Source organism: Lepisma saccharinum, chromosome 17, assembly GCF_977018435.1.
Source record: "Lepisma saccharinum chromosome 17, izLepSacc3.1, whole genome shotgun sequence".
NCBI classification, from domain to species: Eukaryota; Metazoa; Arthropoda; class Insecta; order Zygentoma; family Lepismatidae; genus Lepisma; species Lepisma saccharinum.
The window spans coordinates 40878083-40895097 of NC_139245.1; the positions used below are offsets into that span (position 1 = coordinate 40878083).

The window sequence follows — 17015 nt, forward strand, 5'->3', positions numbered from 1 at the left end:
GTTGATCAGCATTGCGAGAATAATTGGGAAGCTACTTGAAAAGAATTAGCGAGCTGCAGTCTTGAAAGCCAGAAAATAGCAAAGGAATAGAAAACCTTTCTACACGCTATTCTCAAGGTTAAACGTACGCAAGAACTCTCCAATAGTAAGAGTTTAGGAATCGTAATCGATTCATAATGGTGGAAAATTCTGTAAAACTTTTATTTTATTGAATTTGGCCGTAAATGAGTTCTAACTGTATTTATAATAATGTTGTTACACTTTCACAAATTTTAACATCATTTTATATAATATCATTAACATTATTGTTCACATTTGTGTGTATAATTAGCATTATCTTTATGTATATTATGTTCAACATAAATGGGACTTCGATCCTCTGATGGACAAAGTAATGAAATGAAATGAAATGAAATAACATTTTGTGTATTCCTTTCGATTTCCTACAAATCCGTATTCACGACCCGATAACACACCCAGTGCCATAAGCGCAACCCCATGTCTAAATTCAGTGATTTCAATCACGGAGAACCGACAATATCGAATTTCGGCGACCCGCCGAATGCAAAACGCGCCGCTTCCGAGAAGCGGAAGAACGCGAGCGCGCATAATCGGACTTCCCTTGTCGGTGTCGACCGATGCAAGGGAGGGGAGCGGGGGGGCTTTTCCCTCCTCCACCCGACTGCGTCTGCTCGAGACTCCCTCGCCATTTAGCGTTTCTTCCGTTTCCGCGAAACACCAGATCGCCGCCGCACGTCCGACGGTGCAGACGAGAGAACCGCCAGCGCCACACTGCGGCGACATCCCGACGTTTCGCGAAACGCACGCGGGGGATCCGGGTGGTCGAGTTCGCGAACGAAAATAAAAACAAAAGAAAGACATGTCGGTTGACTTTCTCGGCGAGTTCGCTGCGCTGACGTAAGACACCGAAACCCGTTCTGCTTTTTTCCTTTTTTTGATCCTGTTCTGAGTTTTTTTCTCGCTTCTTTTCTTTCCACCGCTTTCGACTTCAAGGTCGCCGGCGTCAGAACTGGCCGAGGTGAGAGAGGAGAGGTCGCTGACCGTCTCAGGTCGTGACCTAGGATTCGCGGTGGCCCCTCAGCGTTGCCGCTGCTTTCCCGCCAAGTGGAAGCGTCACGTTGTCAAGATTCTGTCGGTGTTGAGTCGTCGGCTGAGGCTTCGTAAATACACGAGGCTCAGCGGCCGGGTGAGTAAATGCCTTATTTTATACTCTCAAACTCTAAATGTCATTGTTCCCCGCTCGGGCCTCAGCCTCATAAAATGCATGCTAAGGAGGCACTGGCGACTTGGACCTCTGCCATATGCACTGGCGTACACAGGATGTTTTTTTTTTTTCATAGGGGGCTGTCATTGTAAAGGTGAAATTTCGGTTACTTTTTTTTTGCACCACTCTGTATATAGCTGCTTTCACAATAAACTATTTCATAATTAGACTACAATTTTTAACCTTCGACTTGTAAATTGTTCAAAGACAAGAAATTCAGTTAACATTTTGTTTCTTACCGATTTCTTTAGTGCTTCATTTGAAAATCGTAATTTTCTCAAAATTTCGGCAGGGGATATAGCCCCATCAGCCCCCTCCTGCGTACGCCAGAGGCCATATGTACAGTCACCAGCAATAAAAAATGAAATACTAGTTTCCTTGTAAAGCGTTATGTGTGTTGCCTAACTTGGCGGCGGTAGAAATTGCCATTGAAAATTTGCTATTAAAATCCACTTATCGCCGTAGAATTAGGCAACGCACATAACGCCTTACAGGCAAGCAAGCATTTCGGGATCTAGGTGTCCTTTTTTATTGCTGGCGACTGTACATGTTGCTTGAACCCAGAGTTGAAGAAGTACCATAACACTTTACTTTTAATATCAACCAAAGGAAATCACATAAATGTAACGTAAACATGTTACTTCTTGAAATTATGAATTGCTACTTTATGTTCCTTGTATTGTGGTTCAGAAACCAACCACCGTGGCAGAGTGGTTAGCACAGCGCGCTATAACGCCAGGAGGTTCCGGATTCGAATCTTGGCCTGAGCATGGGTGTTCTTTGTGACTGTCTCTTCATCAGTTTCATCACACCATCATTCATCCGTATCGTTGCGATTAGCCAAAAGTGGCAGAAAAGCGACCATAAATAACGAAGATCATTTCAAACCAAATCTAAATTCAGAGCTAGCCATTTATTCCTCAGAACGACACTTGCTTTCTTGTGAGCAATTGTGGTTTTACTTTTCTGTGAAATCAGGATGGCAACGAAGTGAGAAGTGTCTCGATTTCGTCTCGAAATTCAGCGAAACGAGACCGAGACAGCCTTTAAATATCGAGAAGAGAACGAGCCAAGATTCTTCGATACTCGTCGAGACAAGCCGAGTACAAGAAAGTCCATTGTAAAGCCGAGTTTGAGGATTTATAAGTCCACTTTACGCACAGATAGGATAATCGGGACTGAACCTATAGTTTTATGTGGGATCCGAACTATTATGTGCCTCCATCGGTTATCGAACCGTAGACTCCTTGATTACGAGTCGACGGCGTTACTAATACGTCATCGGGGAGTTGCGGATACGAAGGGCGAACTCAACAAACGCATTTTCCTCAAAATGCTTTGGAGCACATGTTGAATTTGCCCTTAGTATCCGCAACACCTCATATATACGCATGACATCTGTGTTCCTTCATTTGAGTAATATGGTGATCATAATTCCGTATTGCGTAGAAAAGTAATTCAAATGACGCAATTTATTCAAAAATTACTATTGTGATTTTGATTTTCTATCAGTCAGAGAGTGTTTTGCCATTATGATTGATCTTAAATTTCAAAACATTGAATCCATACCTGTCAATAATAGTCACACCCACTAGCTTACGCGGGATTATTTTTCGGAAGGAGTTGCGTTCAAGAGGGACAGGATTACACCAAAAAATATTTCGTAATTACATGTTAAATCCTTGTTTTAGAAGTTGTTCAAAATCAATGGTTATTCGTAGAAGTTTGCATTACCCATTTTGTTTTTTCTCCAAGTTCTTTCGGATGTGACTGTATCCCCATCAGCCCCCTCCCCTCCCCCACACGTACGCTAGTGGTCACGTTAGTAAGAACATGACTGTTTTTTTTTTTTCCTTTCTGCTATTTTAATTAAATAGATTTGTATATAGAAGTCCTGATAGGACTAACGGCTATCGGTGTAGTCTTTGATCCGAAAGGTTCTGGGTTCGAAACTTCAGTGTTGATCCAGAATTGTGAGTAGCAGAATCCGGTTTAGAAAGCTACAAAACAGCAGCGCTGGATTCTGATCTCAGTCATTTGATTTAAATTCAGATCTGAAGAAGATATATGCTCTTGCAGTTTCATGATCTGTAGAAATATTGTTCCTCATGTGATCCTCACGTGAATGAATTCCTCATTCCGGTTGCAGCGAGGAACAGAAGCGGAGAAAAGAAATCGAAGATTCAGGCTGCCTCGTTATGAAAGCGGCTCACGGAGCTTATTCCCCATAATTGACTATAATAGGCAGGTGCGATTAGCAAATTACTGTTTACTGCTGGGCATTTGATCGATTCCTTGCACGTAGCTGGTGTTGGCCAATTCCGAGGGAAATGGATGACTTTCATGTTGCGAAACATAATCGATATATCGACACCGTGGAGTGAAACCATTCCTTGTTATATCTCGACTTCTTGGTATCAACAAATCTGACGAGTATCGCGATTGATAAGGTGTTGATACAAGATGAAGCGCAATTGGTTTCAAGTCTCGTTTAGTTTGAGTTTTAAATCCAGTTTATGCACATATAGGCTAATCGGGACTGAACCTACAGTTTAAAGTGGGATTCGTACCACTGTACAATGTATCGAACCCGGTACACCTTGATTACAAGGCGACGACGTTACCACTACGCCATCGGGGAGGCCCCTTCAAGTCTCGTGCTAAAGCTTAGGGATAGGACCTAGATAAGGCGAGCCCCTATTCTTCTAGGCTTCTAGACTTACCCTTCGTCCAGAACGGTCCGGCCAACAACAGTATTAATTTAATAGAACACAAATATTTTCAAGCATAATCTTGGTGTGCGTCATAGAAATATTTGTTTTGCGAGGTAAAGAGCAAGAAAATTTTACTTGATTTCTTTAGAAACCTTCAGTTTAATGTAAAATTTAGAATAAAAATCGACAATGTAGACTGGCCTATTAGTGTAAAGTTAATTTGGATTAAAATACAAATTATTACTTCCAATTCGCCATTAATAAATGGTAGATTGGAAAGAAAATGCAGAGATGAGGAAATTGTTCGACCTTCCCTTTCATGGAAGGAGGCCAAGGAAATAGAGAAGAAAGGTGAAGAAGACACAATGAACTGGAATGGGGGACTGAAGTTAAAAAAAGAATGGAAGAAGGTGTTTACAAAGAGTGGAAAGGACAAGAGAGAAAGAGAAGAGAAGAAGGAAGAAGAATGAAGGAAAAAGAGCGTGAGATAAAGAGTCCAACCACATTCTAGATGGAAGTAAATAAGTTTAGCCTTTTAGGTGAAAGTACAGTTGACATGGGAAAGCCACCTGCTAGAATATTCCAGAACAACTTTCTAACAGTCTGGAGGGGAGTAATGTTTGTGTATATAAATCGTCCTGTTTTTGTATCTTGTTACATTTGTACTTGGTGCAGAGTCTGAAGAAGACCTTGCTAGAAGGTTGAAACGTTACGTTTAGTTTATGTTTTATAATAAAATACATAACTGCCTTGGTCAGCATATTGAATTTTTCCCTTTCAATTTAAGCTGCAATAATCTTAATGAATATCCTGATGTGGAACATAGAAATATGGGGATGCAATAATCTTGATGAATATCCTGATGTGGAACATAGAAATAGGGAGAAAAGGCGAAGAGAAAACAAAAACATGTAAGTGATGAAATGTAATTATATCAAGATGGACATAGTGAAGAAAGCGGGAATATTGAAGATATATACATGACGTCGGCAGGTTTTCCAGGTAGGGGCAACGCGTTATTTCCAAAACAGTGCTGCTCCGTTCAAAGGACACTGGTTCAGTTTGAAGTTATAGCGTTCTGGCGACGATCCTGTATCAGTGTTACTTGCAATAATAATAATCAACTCCTTTAACTCTTAAGGACCAGATCCTGCCAAGCGGCTCATTCATTGGATGACGCGGGGTCAGCGCATCGAGACCCATCGCCGCTGTTTTCTGGCTTCCGAGACCGGAACACTGAATGAAATTACGTGTCAAATATTAGTATTAGGCTGGTATATTAGTTTTCCACGAAGCCTGTGGAACCAACTTGTCCCCACTTCTTTTCAGACGCCCATGGGTACAAAGAAAAAACAAATGAAAAATCAGTTTAGATGAAGATTTGAAGAATTGATTGAAATGCCAAATAAAGCTTAAAGAAGGAGCTGACAAAGAGATAAAGAGGTTTGATTAATTTGTTTTATTTTCCTTCACTTTTCTTCAAATTTTGGCTAATCACGAAGATGAGGATGAGTAATGATGATGTGAAATTGGTGAAAGGACAATCACACATGGACAGAACGAAACATGAGCCCACAGAAGATTATACTGGCTGTGAATCCAGTCGCCTGAGCCTCGTTAGTGTGCAAAATGCAGTCCAAGGTGTTCAACGTTTGAGTTTTGGGTGTCTTCAGAAAGTCGCCCCGAGATAAACAGAACGACGTAGAAGGGAAAATTGAAGAGAAACGTAGATGAAGGAAATGAGAGAGAAGTATACCGGAAAAAGAAAATTTTCATGAAACTCATGTAAACCCTTAGATATAGCCCCTTCCCACCCGGTCAAAGTTTCCTTGCACCATCCCTTCTCCCGCAATTCCTGAGACTTCGAAAAATCATAAAACTAATTGTTAGGGCTGAGTCGATACCTATGTCGAACTGTCGGTATCGGAACGTATCCATAAGATTTTATTTACCGATACTGTCCGATAATATTCAGACGTTTTCGTCTATATACAGGGTCCGCAAAAATGCTGCGCGACCCTTTCGCGGAGTCTATTCCTCAAAATTATGCAAATTTCGAAGTTTCAATTAATTTTCTCACCAATATTGTGTGGAAAACTGTATTTTGTGATTACCCTCGTACGAGGGTCATCCAGAAAATAAAGACCGTTTGGTTATACAAAATGAAAAACAGAATATTTATTGGGGAAAAAACGACAATTCTGTTACATACTTGAAGCTTCGTTCACTTCTCTACATAATCATCTCCTACATTTAAACATTTGTCGTATCTGGGCACGAGCTTCAGAATTCCCATGTTATACTCTTCTGCCGCCAGTTCATTAAGGCAGTTGGTCACTGCATTCTCCAACTCTTCATCACTTCCAAAACGTTTACCGTCGAAAAACTCTTTCAGCTTAGGGAAAAGGTGGAAATCTCTAGGAGCAAGGTTCGAACCATAGGGTGGATGATCAAAACTTTCCCATCCGAATTGATCCAGCAATTCTTGAGTTGCACCAGCTGTGTGAGGGCGGGCATTGTCGTGCAGAAGCACAATTCCTCCAGAAAGCATTCCTCGCCTCCTGTTTTGGATGACTCGCCGTAGTCTCTCACAATAACGATTTGCATTGATAGTAGTGCCCTTTGGCACGTTTTGGAAGTGATGAAGAGTTGGAGAATGCAGTAACCACCTGGCTTAATGAACTGGCGGCAGAAGAGTATAACATGGGAATTCTGAAGCTCGTGCCCAGATACGACAAATGATTAAATGTAGGAGGTGATTATGTAGAGAAGTGAAGGAAGATTCAGGTATGTGACAGACTTGTTTTTTTTTTCAATAAATATTGTGTTTTTCATTTCGTATAACCAAACGGTCTTTATTTTCTGGATGACCCTCGTATTTAGATATTCTGATGTAATATTTTAATATTTTGAAGCAAACTTCTTTCAAATGGATGCTTATAATACTTAACCACTATACAGTAAAACCTCGTTAATCCGGACCTCGATAATCCGGACAGGCAAGGGGGGGGGGGGGCAGAATGCAAGGCTTTCGATATGGCTAGAAGTCAACAATTGCATTCGTAATATTGTGTTGTAACGGCCAAGAATACGTACATCCAACGTCCATGGGAGAACTTCCCAAAGAAAAGGCAGTCAACCACTGATGAAATTCTCTTTCCCGCAGACTTTCGGAAAGAAGCCGCATTGACACAATAATGCCCTTTAAATACACCATAATAAATGTGTTTTGTTGCTATAAACGGAGTTTTAATTCACTTTCTACTGTTCTTTTAGGTTATTTCAGTTAAACCGGTCAACTTATCCCCCCCCATTAGTCCGGACTTACGAGGTTTTACTGTATTTTCAATAACTTTTAAATGTTAAAATTGTCAAGAATCGGTATTGGTGTGAATCGGTAAGAGTAGGGATGTGCCGAAGCCGATTACAGATGTATGAAAATCGGCCGAAATTGACTTATCGGCATCGGTATCGGAATTGGCAAAAATCCGATATTTAAACCGGTACAGATTATACTAGACTTTTTACCTTCTAATAACTTTTAAATTCTAGTTTTGTAAGATTTATTGAAAATTTGTTTAGGATTCGTCATTATTGTAAAGTTTTTGTAATAAAATTATTGCAAACTCATTCAGAGGATCAACCTAACTATAAATCGGAAATAAAACAGTACATTGCTGAACCAAGATCTTCTGTATTGGAAATTAAAAAATGAGTATTCAAACCTGAAGCAAGTCCTGAGAAAATACTTGGGCATACCTGCTGCATCAGTATTTAGTGATTGAGTGTTCAGTGTTGCTGAACAGATTTGCGATAAGAGAAGAAGTAGGTTACTTCCTGAAGTGCTTCCAAATCTCGTGTTTCTGAAGTTGAATCTGGCAGAACAGGAATTCATTTTGCATTTCAAAGAACTGCTTGTGTACTAATTGTAAAATCTCTTGAGAATCCATGTTCTTCTTAAAGGTTCACATAACCACCTTTTGTAGATGCAAATGTACATTCGCTTCTCTTGAGAATATATATGTATATACACATGATATGCAATAGAAATGTGCATGGCAAATTTATTTTTGTCATGCTGAAAATAACATTCCATTTCTGTTTAATAATCTTATGTATCGGAATCGGTTAAATATCGGCATCGGTATCGGTTCCAAAAATTATCGGTGAGTACATCGGCATCGGTAAATTTTCAGCTTCGTCACATCCCTAGGTAAGAGTATAGCCATCGGTAAGGGTACCGGTTCAAAGTGGTATCGGGTCAGCCATACTTAATTATATTTCCCCACAGTGGAGGCGATTGGGTTATAAAACCGAGGGGGCAAGATGAAAAAACTGGGGGGGGGGGCAAAGACAGTTTATTTCCATTTGTAGATAAGTTTTTGCATAGTACGGGGGCAAAAGTGGCGAAAAGTGGGGAGGCAACTGCCTCCCTCATCGCCGCCACTGTTCCCCATTATTTTCCGGAGCGTACAATTAGATTTCTTCAACCATATTACCTGGAATCCTTTATCAGATGTGCCAATTGGAACATGGTAGCATATTTTCGTACTATGGGCCGTTTCATGGCACATAGAAGTAGTAACCATTTCAGCCATGAGCTAATCGATGGAGTCTCCTCACGGACACGCAAGGAATGCTTAAAAAACGTTCGTTAGTCACGCACCAAAACAACTACGGAAGGAAAGTACACAGGCGGCTGAAAGACTCCCTTTGATCTTCGCCGACAGCTCCATTCTCGAAATGGGATACGGTGTACATTCAATGGGAAAATACAGGGGATTGTTATTAGATTGTGTGCCCGAGCGAAGTTTACTTGGTAGCGTGTACGTGATAGCCCGTCGCTATGTGTTTTAGTTTTCCGTATTTGTCTTCTTTCTCTTTTCAACTTCCATGTTTTGCTTCGAATCAAACAAGCACGCTTCTCTCGTACATTATATTCACACAAACGTTTGATCTTTACCGTGCTGCAGGTTGTCTCAAAAGTATCCTTGTAATGATCTGGACATTACATTGTAATTCTTTGTTATTTAGTTAAAATATTGTGTTTGTTCGTTTCTTAATTTGGCAAATATTTATGATGTCATAGACAACTAGTGACAGATGGACAAATAGACTAACCTTGATGAGCCATGACCTGGCAATATTTAACAAACTGATAGATTTATCAACAAGCAAAAAATACCTTAGCAACGAGAGAATAGTGGTAAAATATGTCGAGAATAATGGTAATATGTCGTGTAAAGTTTATAAATTGCTGTTAAGAGATTTTATCTGAATATAAACCGTTTATCAAAGTGAAATAGTAAGTTTTGTTTTCCACGTCTGGTGATTACAAGAGTCTCTTCTTGATTTGGTGTTTTAAGTCCACTTTATGTACAGTAAAGCTAATCGGGACTGGACCTACAGTTTAAAGTGGGATCCGAACCACTATGTGCCTCCACCGGGTATCGAACCCGGGACCCCTTGATTACAAGGCGACGACGCTACCACTGCGCCATCGGCCTAAGAGTCTCTTGACAACGACAAGATGAGCGAAGGGTAAATTCCTGAGCTGACAGAAAGGTACGTAACATCCTCCTCCGTGGTATTGTTAGCGAGCACACAGAAAACTAAGTGCATCAATTGTAATCAGGGGCGGCGCCAGGGAGGTGCCAAGAGGTGCTTGCGCACCTTTTCTTTGAAACATTCGTTCAATCTAAAACACTAACTCTTACAGTGTCACATTATGTCATGTTGTCATATTGAGAGCCGAATGTTAGGTATTGAAGTGTGAGCGCTGTTATTGTATACAATAGGCAGAAGCTTTGATTCTACTTGGAATCAATCATCCGGTCGTCTGTGTTGGCTTCCGTGAAACGAGTCTAGGACAATCGGGAGCGCGGACATTTGGGATGAAGACAAAAATACGGACAATTGAGATCACTTATCACTTTAAAAGTTGAAGGACGAACGACCATGTCAACCGACCTTGGACGGAAACAAACCGGAATTCCCACCCCACCTGTGAAGCACTGCAATCCCCACTCTAAGCACAACTTATTAGGATGGATCAAATGAAAACTAAACAGTGTATGTATTGGGATATATTTATGTATGTATGTGGCGGCAACCCTGTGTAGAGGTAGAGCGGGAGGTAAGGAAGGAAACCCCTACTGCATAATGGACTCGCCCTAGATAGTCTCGCGTGAGCACGTGATATGCATAGGCGGTCGAACAGCAGTATCGTCCAAGCAGGAATCAAGGCTAAACGGCCCGGCCTGTTGTCCTCTGGAGGGGTTTTGCTGCATGACAACGCGCGGCCACATACGTCAGCTGTTACATAGACCACGTCGGCGACGTTTGGGTGGACAGTGTTGGAACCCCCACCGTATAGTTATGATCTATCACAATGCGATTTCCATATCTTTGGTCCATTGAAATAGGCATTGAAGGGTCGGCTTTTCCACTCGAAAATGAAATCCTGGACAATGTTTGCAACTGGTTCCGATCTAAGCCAAAGGAGTTCAACAAGCAGGATATTCACCGCTTGGTGAAACAGTGGGACAAGTGCTTATGTAACGTTAGAGATTACAATTGAAATAAACCTTGTTGATTTCATTCTGCGGCCCCTGTTCCGTTTTAATTTGATCCACCCTAATACACCAAATGTTCGGATTATGAAGATTATTGTTTCTGATTGATTTGGTTCATTTTACTTCCCTTTTCTTCAACTTTTTGGCTAATCTCGAAGATGGAAATGAATGATGATATGATGAAGACACACTTTGAAAGATCATGTAATTCATTATTACTAATAAACAAAGAATCAGCACTTAAGAAAACAAATATAATCGATGTCGAAAGAGCGAAGATTGTTTCTAGGCAGTTGGTACGGGAAGGCGATAGGAGTTCAGCCATTCACATCGCAATTGCCAGTGAGAATTTTCATTGTAAACTGGTTTGGTTGTAATAATGTTTCAATTGTCCGCGACCGCAATTCTTGGTGGACTTGTTTTAGTAGTAGCTCACGGATTATGTTCTTTCAAATTTCCAAACTGTCGTTGTGTTAAAATCAAGCAAATATGAAGCAAGGCGCTATTCTACAGTTTCATTGGCATAGAGATGCCTACTAAAAGTTCATTGGTATTTGATTTTGTGTGAATGGGCGTTTAATGTTTTCTTTATTTTGAACATCACACCCCCTAAATTTCAATCCGCATCAATCCTAGCGCAGCCTCTTATTGTATTTGATGCACTAGCGTCTGTTTTTGGTTCTTGCCAAGAATCACATTCATAGTTTAATTCGTTTTTTGTGTACATTTGTAAAGGTATGTCGTACGATGATGCCTCCCTGAGGGCGTACTGGTAAGTACGGTATCGTTGCAGGCACACTCGCGAATTTTAACATTTCTACTCAAGACTTTTGGGCCTTGCTACTCAAGAAATTTCTCTGTACCTTGTCACAACTAGCAACTGAGTATGAAATGCATTATAAACAATTCCAATTTTATTTTCACAGAACTCGAACCACACGTCATCGAAAAATGCCACTTTCTCACGATGTCGGGAACAATATTTCTCAGGGCTTGCTGGAAAATACATTTCTGCGAGCCAGCCAGGAAAACACTAACTGGTAACGTCGTCGCCTTGAAATCAAGGGGTCCCGGGTTCGATAACCGCTGGTGGCACATTGCACAGTCGTTCGGATCCCATTTTAAACTGTAGGTCCAGTCCGGATTCGTCTGACTGCCGCGAGTGAGACCCGGGTTCAATTCCCGGCGTGGGTGATCCAAGGTCGGAATTTTTCCGGCTCTGTCCTCGCATAAAGTGGCTCCGAGGTTCACCCAGCCTCAAATAAACGGGCACCTGGGGGCAACCCTGGTGGGGTAAAGGCGGCCTGAGCGTGGTCCTGATGACAACAACTCCAAAATGTCTGAGATCGATAATGTGTGGTTCCCTACCTCCGCATCTCCTAAATGTGTCTTCATGGCATGGTGCAATGTGAACGGGAAACCTTACCGTACCTACATACCAGTCCCGATTAGCCTATCTGTGCATGAAGTGGACTTAAAACAACAATTCAAACAAACAAATAAAGCACTAAGGTATTAATTTTCTACCAACGAGACAGACAAACTGTTTCTATCTTGGTCGAAAACATATTTCAATATTTTCGTGCCTTATAAAGTATTGAATATTCGCCAAATTTCTCGCACCAGCAGAGTATAGGATACTGAGTACGTTTTATTTATTAATTAAGAATTTATAATGTGCATTACTCGTTAGAAAGCAGATTTACATGGTGCAGTTTCTCACTGGTTTCAATCAGAACCGGATTACTGACTGCATGCATGCTAATTTCCAATTCCATGTCGCATCCTACTGAGGAACGTTGCCAAGGAAAGGAAAATCTGTCTCGTGTATTTTTTTCTCAATAAAGAGAGCGCGGAGGTGAAAATTGTGTTACGTATATGCAAACGTAATTGCTAATAAATGCCACAAGCTACTCATTTGGAGTGAAAGTTACGAGTGCCCGTGCCACAACTGCATCGCCAGCGCGAACGTGCCTCCCAGTGGGCTCCGGGTTCCCTGTTATGACCTCATAAACGGGCGACACGCTTCAGTTTAAGTGTTATCGGCTGCAACCGCCATTGAAACGGAAATCCGTCATGCATGCACACACAGAAAAAAAAATTGTTCCCCCTTGAGTTTATGTAGCCATCAGCACCGGTGAGCGGTCCTGAGGGCATAAAAGTCCAGGATAAGTGCAATCTCGTGTAGCGTTTGCGAAACTCGTTTCCCCCTTCATTAAGCTCCCGTTGCAACATTGTGTGCAGAGTCAATTTGGCGTTTCTTGCTGTGAGTTTTACGTCCTGTCGAACAGAGGGTATTAAGACATTTGGATGTGCGTTTGGATGTAAAGTTGGGAACGGAATGCACTCCGCAAGGAAGCATGGTTGTAATTACTTTCTCCCCTGCTTCTCTTTATTTTTCTCTCACATGAACGTACACAGGCTTTGCTTCGTATCATCGTACCACTAAACGATCTCGGTACTGTGGTATGGTGGATTTGCACATGAATGAGTGCGTTTACAGAAACACGACAGAGTTCAATATGTTACACCGCTTCCTGTAAACAGCGAAATGCGGGTAGGTTGTATGAAAATGTATTTCCTCGGGACAAACAAAACCTACCTCACCAATTTAGGAATGCTTACAATTAGTTTAATTACTGAAGCTTTAAAAACAACGCGCATAAAAGAATAATGACCCGTGGCTCGACAGCCCTTGAAGAGCCTAGGCCGATCTCCCGACTGCCAGTCTCCCTCCCACAATCCTACCTAGAGGTGTGGAGATTTTCAGCCATTAATGGGGTGACGTGTGGTCAGCACGTCGAACCCCCAGTCGTTGTAGGAGATATCCGAGACGTGGTTACGCTACTTACTCGTAGCTCCCCAATTTATTCACGAGGGTCGTTTGCCACCGGTCCTATGCACAGGCCGAGAGCCCAGAGACTGAACCCAGGCGGACTCGAACCCATGACGTCCCGCAGTCGGAGCCCAAAGCACAGCGCCTTAGACCTCATGGCCACGGAGGAGAACATATGTGTACATATATTTTATATATTTTGGGGGATGAGAGTGTTAGTGTGTGTAAAACTTTAATAGTAATCTAGTAATCGTAACAGTACTTCGTTACTTTCCGTTACTTTACTTGCGTCTCCTGGATAAATTCAGAGCTGAATGATTTATTTGACTTGTTTTATCTTGTGCATGTAAAGTTTCATTGGAAAAATACGCATTACAGTGAATAGATCTGATACATGTTAGATGCCCTTATTGTCTGACAAAGATACAGTGCCGGATATATAAACCGCAAAACCCTGCAGTGCGGGGGGGGGGGGAGCAGGGATGAGCAAGCCCTTATGGGGCCCTTAACATGCCCTCAACATACTCAAATATGTTTATGTAAAACAATAAACAAAGTAATTTGTCCAGCACCGCAGAGCAGAGAAGAAAAAACCGAAATATTGTAAGATGAAAGGATTTGTTGTTCATTTTAAGTTGGCTATGATGCGGTAGTTTTCGGTTAATAACTTCTGTTTAGTGCCCCATACCACTAACTGAACATTCATTTCTTTTTAACTGTAAGTGTTTCTTCCCTAGATCTGTAATGTGGAACTAGGAGTAGAGAATAAACTGTACGTACATATGCGGCAAGACGGGTCGTACTACATTGAAGTCCAACACGGCGGAGGAAGAGACAAAAATCCCTTGGCTAGAACAAAATTACTACTTACTTTGGGGGCCCTTAAACCTGATTTGTCTATTGTAACTAAACACTACTGCATACCCAACCCAATGTATGACGAAATGATAGCAATTACAGTAACAACAATTCAGCTGGTAATAATGGACCAATACCTGTTACTGTAATTGGACACTTCTGCAAAAGAATTTAGATTCTCTAATAAAGTGGTGTGAATTATGGAACTTAAAACTCAACCCTCAAAAATGTACCATGATGACCTTCTCCTTAAAGAAAAACACATGTTAAATATCCAAACTCCTCAAGAGAGACATAGACTGGCTGACCATATATTTCTACATAAAATAGTAAATGCAACATCAGAAGTGACCGCCTTCTTCAGGAAATTCACTTTCGTGTGCCTGCCCGCTCAACAAGAAGCACTCAACTTTTTGCTTCTCAGAAGCCGAGATTGTGCCTCATCCAGCGCTCTCTGTTCCATAGACTGCCCAGTGAATATAATAATCTAGGAAGCCAAATAGACATTTTTGAAAATCTGGACAATTTTAGAAGAAAGTTAACTAAAAGTATAAGTCTCTTAACCACATGTAATATTTCTATGTTATTATTTTTGTTGTATTATGTTATTATTTTTTTGTCCTTATGTTCTATAAAATCGTTCCAATGTAAAATGGCTAACGCTATACTTGGAATCTTCTATTAAATAAATAAATAAATTACACATAATTTAGTAACACTTAGTATATTTACATTACAAACACAAAAAGAGCTATCGAACTAGTAACTAATACATGTGAAATATCAGCACTATGCCATGAAAAACTTAAGTGGAAATCAGCCTTCTGATGTCTCGGCTCGGTGAGGTTGGTCAGGTGCAGAATGGTGTCATTTTTAATCCACAGGGCTGCATACTTTTCTGTTGGGAAATCTTCGATGATTGGGCCACTCACTAATGGACACGGAATGATTTTACAATTGTGTTTGTTAAGAAAAGGTATACGATATGCTTTCAGTCCCATTTTCCTTGAGGGGGATAAAAACATCCCTGCAGGGACAAAAATAATTTTCTCTTAGAGGGGATAAAATTTCCTGTGGGGGGAAATCCCCAGCATCCCCCCCCCCCCGTTAATTCGCACACTGAGTCTTCGTCAAAATTTACTGCTTACTATTGAATAAGATTCATCAACGTCTAAAAGTAGTATCTTCTATTATATTTCTATTTTTCATTCAGATGATATAGCGTATCCCATCAAAACAAACGAGCATTCCACAAAGTTGTAATCAAAGGATCCTGGCGGAGGCACAGTGCACAGTGATTTGGATTCCGCTTTAAACTGTAGGTCCAGACCCGATTACCCTCTCTGTGCATAAAGTTGACTGAAAACAAACTCAACCAACCAAACGAATAGTTGGTTTCAGTGTTCGCAAAGCCATAGCGTACTGATTAAATATGTAGTACTAATTTCTTTAAGAAAAATGTTTACAGCTGAACTAAGATAAGAATCACGCAAACTCGCGAACTACAGAGGATAGCAATTTGTCATTTCATCTCCCGTGTTGTCGTTAGACCCCCCCCCCCCTTCTTTGCTTCGTTGTTGTTGCTTCTCTACTTTCTGTGTGTACAGTTTTCTCCTTCATAATGATAAAAACATTTGATACCAAATAAAGGTCACGCTCTACCCCTGAACTCTACTGAAGGTATTCTCCCTTCGAATCTAAGACAATTGCGATGAAGCCAAAATCACGGACAATTGAGATGAATTTGACGGTGAAGATCATTTTACAAATTAATGTTAGGACAATTTCGACGATCAGGACCTAACCTAACCAAAGGCGCCATAGAACAAATAATGCTGTAGAAGGTTGGAACAACAAAATAAATAGGTGGCTTGGAAGACCGCATCCAAACATTCATGATGCTCTGGCCTGCCTCAAAAGCCAAGCAGAAGACACCAACATCAAGTACGTAAGGATGGAACTTAATCTACGTAGAAGGTCAGAAAAGGAAGAAGCGTGAGATTAAAATCGACGAGAGAGTTGGGAAGTGCACTCACTTCAAAAGGTGTCTGTTGGCTCTAGCCCATGTTCAAAAACTTGATTGAACCAAATTCCCAGCCTAAAATATGAATAGTTCAAATAATTCTCTTGTAAGAGGTATTGTACGGGGTGTTAAGTCACCCTTCAATTTGATAGATTTAAAATGTCATCGCAATTGTCCACCCGCCCTAGCTGTGTTCATGGCAATTGTCCATCATCGCAATTGTCCGGCTACCCTCCCCTTCACCTGTGCTGAACCTTTGGAAAGTCGTAAGGGCGATTTTTTTTTTTTCAAATTCTCCTCTTCATTCGAAAAACCGCTTTGATATTCCAAAATATGAAAGATTACATGCGCTTAGAATTCCTTCTAGAGCATTGACGTGAATTTCGTGTAGTTTTCTTTCAATAGTTTAATAAACGTACGTAATCGCGAAACTTTTGATAATATCTAGACAACAGCGAAAGCAAACTACACGAAAATTCACGTCAATGCTCTAGAAGGAATTGTAAGCGTATGTAATTTTTCATATTTTGGAATATCACAGCGGTTTTTCTAATGAAGAGGAGAATTTGAAAAAAATCGCCCTTACGACTGTCAAAGGTTCAGTCGAACGAACTCATCAGTAAAACTTATTCTTTTCAAGCATGGGCTCAGTAGGTCTTTGAAATCGCTCAATAGGGCACAATAATCAAAGCTTGTGTCTGCTCTACTGGCTGTTATCGTGTCT

The 17015-nt window shown here is 40.9% G+C and overlaps 1 protein-coding gene across 1 annotated transcript in view; it reads left to right on the forward strand.

Annotated features, from left to right (window-relative positions):
* The first annotated feature begins 760 nt into the window (after positions 1–760).
* Positions 761–17015, forward strand: part of nkd (NKD inhibitor of WNT signaling pathway naked cuticle) — a 243428-nt gene continuing 227173 nt past the window's right edge. Inside the window, exon 1 of the mRNA XM_083139341.1 lies at positions 761–1207. The gene's annotated coding sequence lies outside the window, so the exon portion shown is untranslated. The remainder of the gene's footprint in view (positions 1208–17015) is intronic.